Below are 10,058 nucleotides of genomic sequence, written 5' to 3'. Positions count from 1 at the left end.
GGTGTTGAGACCGTCAGTAAGGATTTACACTCTGATTTACATTTTTTAAAGGGCCATTCTTGTTGCTGAGTTGAGAAAAAAGGGGGGGGAATTTGTAACCAAGAAACCAGGCAGGAATCTGTTGCAGTAATCCAAGCAAGAGAGTATTCATTCATTCATTCATTCACTCATTCATTCACTCAACAAGCATTTCTTGGCTATCTGCTGAGAAAACACTGCCAGGGATAAAGATTTCCTCATCACAAGGTTATTGTGGGAGCAATCTGCTGTATTAAGAGAGAAAGGATGATATGTGGTCATAAAATGATGAGAAAACTTTTCATTATTAACTTTTTAGGAAGTTTTTAATAAAGACACTTTTGGCTTATGACTTTTGGGAATGAAAAAATAATATGTGTAAGACCAGATAACATCTTCCTTAGGTTATTTGTTATATCCTACAGTAAGAAATTAAACTAAATGTAAATCTCTTTTTCTCTTTTCCTGTAAGCTGAAACTGCAAAAAAATACAATGTGTGAGTCTAGATTGGACACTGAATTGGCAAAACATCTAATAAAGAGATTATTGCTATAATTGGCAATGTTGGAATATGGACTGCAGATTAGAAAATAGTATTGTAGTGATGTCAAATTTCTTGAATTTTATAACATCCTTGTTCTTAGGAAATATACACTGATATATTAAAGGAACATATATGCATACAGACAAGGCATAATGTATGCACCTTTCCTCAATGGTTGTCTTAGCACTCTCCATCTGGGATGCAGGGACTGCAGGGTGCTTGAGGCAGGTGGGAGGGTGGCTTCCTAGAGGCCTCAGTTCCCCTAAAGACACCCATTTGTTCCAGGGTTGCTTTCACAGCCGAACTCAGTACTAAGGAGTCTGAGGGGGTTGTTGGTAACTTTCTGCAAGGGGCATGGGAGAGACTTCTCATTTAATTGACACCTTATTCTAGCCTGAAAACAGCCCAGAAAATGCAGGGGTGGCAGGTAACTCTTGTTTGCATGTGAAAATGGCAACCAGAGGACAGGCCCCAGAGCAGGTAGCACAGAGCGGTCCGGTGGTGGCTCCCAGTCTTTCCCGCAGCTCAGACACACTCTGTTCCCTCTCCCCTTTAAGCTCCTCTCCTTCTACGTTATTCTAACGAAAGTTATTTTCACCAGCCTTGGAATGCTCGTTCAGAACAGCCTCTGGCATCGCAGTAGGCACAGGTACTTTGCGTCTCTGAGCGCCCCTGCTCATCTATTAAAAGATACATTTTCAAAGCAATGGGAGCAAGTTACTCATTCAAATGCTGTTAACAAATAACAGGATTTAAGTGTGTAATAGGTAGTTAACTCTTAGCTTTGAAAATTTGCCCCAAAGCATTAAAATTTCTGCTTCACTGGAAATTGAATGGGGCCGGGGGTGAGGGCGGGAATGTCCTTGTGGGAGGAATGTTCAGCCCCTGGAATTTTATGTCTGATCTCCCTCCATGGTGAGGTATCTGAGCTGGAACGGGTGGAACGGGAGATCCAGCGTGATTGCAGGAGGAGGGTGGGCGGGGGACAGTTCTGGGGCCTGCAGGTGTTCAGTGGCTGCCCCAGCAAGGGCTGTTCCCCTACCCCAAGCCAGCAGACACCCGCCAGGACTTGCCAGAGCCCCTGTCAAGGGTGTTGGCTTGTAAATGACAAGCTGGATCATTATTCCAGGTTGGGTGGGATCACACAGCGCCAGGGAGCAGGGGCTGCCGCCCAGGCTTCCGGTGGAAGGCTCTTTGGAGGAAGTCCATGAAGGGGAGGCAGGCAGTGAGGTGGTGATATGCCACAACCACCCAGCACACTCAGCAGGACACCGCAGAGCCAGAAGTTGAGAGACTGCAACTCCTAACGCTTCTATTTTTTTTCAAGATTTATTATTTATAAATACAAGAACTGAGGTACAGGCCAGAGGTGTGGGGGTTGAGAGGATTCACCAGAGACAGAGTGGGGAACAGAACAGGAGGATTGACTGAAATACACTGCCAAGGGGAGCAACGGGTGAGTCAGGAGAGGTCTGCTGTGCCATGTGGGTTGCTCCCTGGCCGGGGATCGAACCCGTGCTGCCTCAGCTGCAGATAGCTTCATAGGTTGCATCTTAACCCCTTGCACCACCAGAGAGGCCCCCTAACACTTCTATTTTAATTATTGCTTTGTCTCTTAATAAATATTCCAAATTCCTATGCTATGAGAAGTTTACACTATGGGACAACAGTCCCTTCTAGGGAAACTGCAGAAACTGCTCCATACAGTACGTGCTTAATAAATGTTACTCCCTTTTGTGCTTTCAGAAAACATGCAGGCCTCCAGGGTGGCAGGAAGAGGTAACCTGTGAGTCCTAAAGTGGATTGGGGGGTAAGGCAACAGGATGGGGAGGATGTTAAGATGCCACATTAGGGCAGGGAAGGAACCTCACTCGTGTGGATAAATCACTAAGGGGTCTCAGGTCTGGCTTTTCTGCAGACAGGTCCAAGTTTTAAAACGTCCTCATGAATAGGAATGCAGAAAGTGTTTATTAAAGGAAGAAACCGAGATTCAATTAAAGGTAGAAAAGGGGTGCAATGACCATGGCAAGAGGCAGAAGAGCTTCAAGTTCCCACTTGAGAATGGCTCCTGAGCCTGCAGGCAGAGAGCAGGGGAGGGGAGGGGCATACAGAAGGCACTTAAACCCCTTGGGACTTCAAAGAGGGTAGTGGGATAGGAGGAGGAGGGGAAAGAGGCTGAAGGAGCAAGGGCAGGAAGAGAGGAGGCAAGGGTCAAGAGCTCAAGTTCTCCTTTTCTAGCGGTGAGAACAGAGGCTCTCCTGGGGCAGGGAAATTCAGTCCTTCTTCTCTGAGTGGATCTGACTTCCTCAGGCGCCCCAGCCTGCCCCAGGCCACCCACCGACAGGGCTTCATAGATTATAGCTTGAGAGTGAATGTGTTCAAGACCCAACCCAGTACTTTACATATCTCACCTCCAAATCTTGAAATCAATGCCTAAGCTCTCTATGATCCCACAACTTGGCTCTCTCTGTATAAATCCCCTTTCAAAGTTCTTGTCTTGGATTCAGTTGACACTGATCTACATTTTCATGGTAATATTTTAATGAATTTTGCATTTATCTATCGATTTTCTACCCATTCTCATTCCAACCAGGGTTGGATGCAGCTTCTAAAGTTTCCCCGTGTGATAACAACTTTGTTTAATCTGGCTTTCCCCAACACCTTTCACAAATATCTATATCTACTCCACAAGACAGAGATGGATCTTTTTAATTTAATTATGAGACAACATACAAAGTACCTTTGAAATTCTGTTCCAAGCTTTAAAATATGTACAGTTTACTTAAAATATATACAGTATGACCACATTGATTTTCTTGCCTTAGTCACAGATTAAAAAGACATGCAAAGATTGTGCTGGAGAGAGGTATTGTGTTTAAACTGGAGGGATCTCAACATCTTAGGGGAGGTACCATGTTCCCCACCCCCACTTACATGAGCCACCTTGGATTAGCTACGGGGAACCCAGGGCTGAGGTGAGAGGCCAGATGAACCTGGATAATGTGAAAAGCAGGTGACCTCTAAGATGGATTCTTGCTTCTCTGAGTTTGACTTGTACCCAGGGATTTGGGGGGTGTTGGAAGGAGATGCACGGAGAGACTGTAGAGACACTTGCAAGAGTCATGTGGGTGGGAGACACCTGGGGGGTTGCTGACAATGGCCACCATTATCTTGATTTGCATGTAGTTTGCATCTCTTCTTCTGTCTCAGCCTTCTCTGTCCTCTTTTGCCTCCTTCTTGCTGTTCCCTGCCAGCGGGTACCTTTAGACTCGAGGCAAGATTTTGGGCCTCTGTGTCCCTGCTTTGAGTTGACTCTGTTTGCCTTGGCATTTGCCCACAAGGGTATGGGCAATTTTGGAAGTTCTATTGGGAAACTTACCAGGAATATCCTCTCTTCCCTATGTGCACTGACTCTATTTAAGATCTTTCACACTATGCACCTACTTTCTTTGTCTCCCTGTGGCAGATGACTGGAACCCCTTTTAGAGTGTGCATCCCTTAAATGCATAACCAAGTGCCCTTCAGTTGCATGGTAACAAGAGGAGGGGGATTCCCCTCTCTTGGAGCTCTTCTTCCTCCCCCACCCCCAGTGCACCAGATCTTGCCAACTCAGACCTTTCCCTGGCCACACTGCCATCCCAACTGGAGGGGAGTCAACTGATCCCAGCTGGACCTGTAATCCTTTGCTAAAAGGCCTGTTGGCCACAGCCCAGCTCAGCAGGGGAAGGTCTGGCTTTGTCAGTGGCTGGATTGCTGTGTGAGGTCCCACCCTTGGGGGCTCCCATACTGTGGGAACCTAGCAGGCACCCCTTCCCACATTCACAGAGGTCACTTCGGGGGGTTGAACAGACCCACTTCTGTGGCGTTATCTCTGTGAAACCCAAGAAATTGCCTGTGTACCTTCCCTCTGGGTAGAGGTCAGGGCCCTCCCTCTGCCAGACACTCAGGGCCAGAGCTGTTTCTCTGCACCCAAGGGCCAAAGAGAAGGCAAAATAAATAAATAAAAGCATCTTTCTTACTTTTGTCCTTGTTTACAAGTTTTAGAAATATGCCTTCCTTCTAAAAGTATCTGAGGGTGTATACAAAGCATGACAGGAAAGAAGGTTTTTAAATGTAAAACGAGGCAGCTTCTTTTGCCAGAGCAGAAGATTTGCTTTTAAAGATTTGCTTTTAAATCTGGGCGTGGAGGAGCAGATTAACGTAAGCGCTTCCATTTGTGAATGGGGCCACGCTTGGCATCCACCATCCTATTTGTTTTTCAACATCTGATGGTAAAGCAGAGTGCCATTCTTTGACAGATAAAGATTGTGTGGTTCAGAGAAATGCAGTCAATTGCCCAAAGATCCACAACTAGTCAGGGCAGAATCAGGACTTGACTTGACTCCCCGCTCCCAGGCCCTCAGCCTGCCCACTGCACACTCCGTCTTCTCTGTGCTGTCGCCACCACAACTGCCCTCACTGTAGGGGTGGAGGGAAACTTTCCCCCACATCTTCAGGTTCTTCTCAGGCTGGTTTAGCAATCCAATTCACAATAGACAGATTCGTAGGAAAAAGAAATTACAGATGTTTGGAGACTCTACATGCGTATAGATTCCAAACTCAAGGTGGTAAAATGAGGGAACATATATTCTGAGTTCAGGCATGGGATAGGGGCCTGGGGCTTCCAGGGGAGGGGAGGCGCTTTACATGACAAGGAGAAGGAAAGTTTTGGGGACGAATGGTTGAGACTTACGTTTTGCCCTACGGATGGGTTTCTCTGGCAGAAAGATTATATCTGCTAAAAAATCCTAATTCTAGGTAAGACTATGTAGTGCCAGCAAGCACAGAGCAGGTTCTCTATCCATTCAGGCAAGTGGATTATGGAGAGTCCTGGAACCCTTAGTGGATTTTTCAGGTTTTAATGCTCATTTTATGCCAATTGTTTTGGGGTAAGCCCACAGGCTGGCAAGGCAGGGAGGCCGGGTTGCCGAGAACCTGGCATGTCTCCCAACCCCCGGCGAATCTGTATGCTTTTTTGTGGCATCATTTCATGGTCCTGCCTCTCTGTAGCTGTTTCTGTGTGACACTGCTCTTATAGCCTCAGGTTCCAGGCCCAGGTGTGCCCACTTACAGGCACCCACATCATCCTCCAGGTGTCCACCATCAGGCATGCGTGCCCCGCGCCCCAGCGCCTCCTGCAGGCCGCAGTTTTTAGTCACAGAGGCCAGTGATGTAAAAGCCTGACCAATCTTCATTTACCCGACAGGCTACATTTTCATTCTTCTGGGTAGTTAAGTGGGGGATAAAAATTTCTCTTGAGCCTTCAGGGCCTTGATGGACCTCAAAATAATCCACATGCTGAAGTGACAGGTCTCGGGAGCCTATCCTTCCCTACTAAGGCAAAACAAGACATATACAGGAGAAATGGACCTCGCCCTCAATGGGCTAAGGAGCACAGTGTTGGTTTTGTGTTATTTTCATCAAGGAGGCACACATTGCCTCTCACCTTCTGAAGCGCTTCTCTCACCAATGACTGAAGCCTGATCCCACAGCGCACTTGAGTCTGCACTGCAGTCCTTGGGTTTCGACATTCCCAATGACTGAACATTTTCAGCTTTGTCTTATTTTGACACTAGAGTGTTTTGGGGCCTGCTGAGCAGACCCCAACATCCTCAAAGTAGCTTTGAGTGTAATTCATTTATAGGGCACTGTTAGAAGCTGATAGGGATAGTGGTGTAAGACCTTAAAGGACTAAACATAGCAAGACAGCAGCCATTTTAAGGAAAATGACCGTTTTAAAGAGCACAGCTGTCCGTTGCAGGGTAAAACCACGAGAACCACTAGGCAAGGGTGAAAACTTAAAGGTTGCTAAAGAAAGGCACATAATCAGATTGAACTTGGTCCCTGTTGTGAAAGGTCCCCTTTTGCTGATATGAAAGGTCCCCTTTTTCTGCTGTAACAGAGTATAAAAAAACAGCTTGTCACACTTGAAGGGGTCCTTCTCTCAACCTGATGAGACTGCTGTGTCAGTACACCAGGCAGAGTCGGACCCTAGCTTAAGCTAGCAATAAAGCCTTTTTGCTTTTGCATCTCTGGCTCCGTGTAGTTTTTGGGAATCCCGAACGGAGTTGAGGCGCCAACTCCTAACAGTGGGAGAGTGCTCATCCAGGATAGCTTCCACTGGGCTGGAATCAATGCTGAACTTTATAGAATAACAGGGCTTCAGAAGAAATCAGAGTGAATTGTAAGATTGCTATTTTTTTTAAAAAGAGGTTTCATTACCCTATGAGAGATGCAAACCAGGTCATGACCCTCAGGTAAGCAAGCATGTATTTTCCTGTTTGCTTGCCTTGCCTAGGCCTGTGGGGGTGGGGTGAGGGGGAGTCTTGTTTCCCCTGACGAAGTAAAATCAAGAAAAAAATGGAACTGTCTTTTTTTTTTCTCTCTCTCTTGTAGAGGCAGAATGAACTTAGGGAAAAAGCAGGCCTTTTGAAGCTAGGTAGATCAGTGTTCAAATTCACATTTTCCCACCTCATAGCTGAGTAACCATAAACAAGTCACATCAACTTATATTTTTGAATCCAGTTTCCCATCAGTGAAATGCAGATGAAAATAGAGACCCTGCTGGGTGCTCAAAGGATTATAGGCATTATGGGGGCTCTGCTACCCAATACAAGGGAAGGCTGGCTGTGAGCAGGGCAGCTTGGCACCTGGCTTACCTTTCACAGTAAAAGTTTCTGTTCAGAAATATGGATGGACAGTCTTCACTGGAGCAGAAAATGCCATTTACCACCTCACCTTAAGTGGGGTTCCGGAATATAGAGTTTCTGACTTTCAGTGAAGAAAACAGACAGCCAATAGCACCCCTTTCCTCACATAAACTTTCAAAAATCAACTTCAAACCCTTAGCCTGGCAAGAAGCCCTTAGGTGGTGGTCTGCTGCCCTCTGCCGTCCACCCGGAGAACTCTCTGGGTGCTCAGGCACCCTGCTGGCCCACAACTGCTGGCCCACAACTGCTGGCCCATGACTCAACTAATCGTTCTAAAAGATGCACCCCAGAGAGAATAGTACCAGGACTGGCTATATAATTTGAGGAGTCGAGTGAAAAATTCATGGCACCTTTTAATACAAGTTATTGATAATTTTAAGAGAACAGCAACAACATTAAACAAAGTAATACACACTTTTGAGGGGGGCCCTGTGCAACTGTATGTGTGGCACCCCCACAAAGATGGCCTTTCTTCATTCTTACTTGACATGGACTACTGGATTTATGCAAAGATGAAATAGTTTCCTGAGGAACTGAAATGCCGTAGAGTAGGTTTAGGGAATGCAGTGAGGAAAAGGGTGCCCTCTAATAAGCCAGCCTGGGGGATGTTTCTCTTGGCTACGGTACAGTAGTATCACACATTCAATCTCTGTCCTTACTGTTGAAGTTTGAGAAAACAAATAAATAAAAAAAGCACATCCTGTCCTGGCCTTCGGAACCAGTTCAGACCCAGGATTGATGGCGATTCAAATATCACCTTTATTCCAGGACAAGCTCTGTTGGGGAACAGAGCTTAACCTATAAGTAAAAAGTTTGCTAAAACCCACTCTCAAATTCCCGCCAAGAGAGATCCACCCAAATGAGGATGTGAACTAACTGTAGTCGCCCACTAACAGGTAATTCAGTCCACTTCCATGGGGAGAAGTAAGGGCTAGAGCAAGATGTCAAGAGGGAAGAAAAGTCCCTTTCTGTGGAAACCAGAGAGAAAGTGTTCCTCTTGTATGAGTCAGGGACTAACTAGGAGGACAGAAACCACTCCAGGTATCTACTAGAGAGGGAATTTGATGTCAGGCATTGGTTTCACATGTGGTGGGGGTGCTGGGAAGCTAAAGTCCAGGATTAACAGGAACAGGAAGCCATCGCCACTGTCAGGATAAAGAGCAAAGGGTCAGGGTGGTGCCCCCAGGACACATCACCAGTAGAAGCTGCAATTCTCGTGGGCCCCTCAGACAGCACCTCAAGCCATGAAGGAAATAAGGTCACTGCTGGAGAGAGCACCTGAAATGAGGGCACGCGGCCTGGCCCTTGCTTCTCCCACCTTCGATCTGTTAGGGGAGGTGCATATTCCCCGCCCCACTGAAGGATGGGTGGACCTGAGCGGCCAGGTGAGGCTCTACAACATGGAATGCGGGTGGGCTCAGAGGGAGAGACACATGGAGAAGAGGGATGCCTGCTTCTTGGCTTTGGACTTGCACCAGCAATTTGGAGGAGCCGCATGGGGGAGACACATAGGGAGAGGCTGACAATGACAGCTCTTGTCTTGATTGAACTTTTGTTTTGATCCTTCGTCCCAGACTTATCTGTCCCAGACTTACCCAGCCCCTTTTCTGTGGGTACCCACCCGAAGATGCCTTATACTGTGGCAAGTTTTACCCAAGAGTGGGTGAGTAACTTTGGGCGTTTTACTGGGACACTGATATCCTTTTTCCTCTATGCACACAAATCCTATTAAAGATCTTTCACACTAAGAGTCTTCTTTGCCTTTGTGTGCACAGAATGGTCAGACCCCAATAGAGTGCAAATTTGGGGATTCTAGGGGGACTCTTTGGTCACCCACTAACAAATCTACCAGTACTTTCCATTGACCACAGGAGTGAAAGGCAGCTAACATAGAAGTCTTGAGAAGACCACCCACAGGAGTCAGGTGCTCTGCTTTAGAGGAGTGGACAGCCAGCAGGGGGTCTGAGCACTCACTGAGGGGTGAAACTCAAATGACTGCCCTCTGCCTATTGGGTAAAATAAAAATAAAAATTTCACCCCATGAAAATGAAAGGTGTTTCACAGACTAAAATATAAACCTCATTTCCTGCTAATCCCCTTTTCTAGTTTTCTAGTTTTTTCTAGATGCTTCTAGACTTATTCATATTTCTAGATCCTTACCTTTGCATCCTCTTCCTAGAATATCCTTTCTCTACATCACCACCTTCCTCTTGTCTTAAGCTCATCTCCTGCACCTTTTCTCATTTCTCCTCTATTTTGCATGCCTCTCTTCACTCCAAGCTTCTCTGACATTTTCTTCCCCTTTCTCCTTATTCCCTTCCCTCCCTTTGTGTTTCCCTCCGCCCTCCCTGCCCCCTTCTTTCCCGCCTGCCTGCTAGTGAGCAGAGTGAGGTCAAGGACTGTGTATATTAGTTGTTAATATTTTCCAATCAATGTTTCTTTAAAAAATCAAATATTAAAACATTACTACTGACCCCCCCCACACCTAAGCCCCAAATCCAGCTATAACCGATTAAAACCAAACTGTCTTACCAAGCCACTAGACGTCATATTGATTTTGTAGCAGAATTGGGGCACCCATGCAAAAGCTGAAAGCCTGCAAGGAGGAGGAGGAAGCATCTTAGTATTTGCCCCTGAGGTGATCCTTCTGTTTACAGTGAGATTTTACTGATGTGATGCAAATGAAAGCACTGAAAGCGCTAGAGAATGAACAGAAGCTGGTAGATTTGGGTGCAAAGTGCGTGTG

The sequence above is a fragment of the Talpa occidentalis genome, unplaced genomic scaffold (genome assembly GCF_014898055.3).
Source record: "Talpa occidentalis isolate TD23 unplaced genomic scaffold, MPIMG_talOcc4v2.1 talOcc4.3, whole genome shotgun sequence".
In the NCBI taxonomy this organism is placed as follows: domain Eukaryota; kingdom Metazoa; phylum Chordata; class Mammalia; order Eulipotyphla; family Talpidae; genus Talpa; species Talpa occidentalis.
This window is presented reverse-complemented; position numbering follows the sequence as displayed.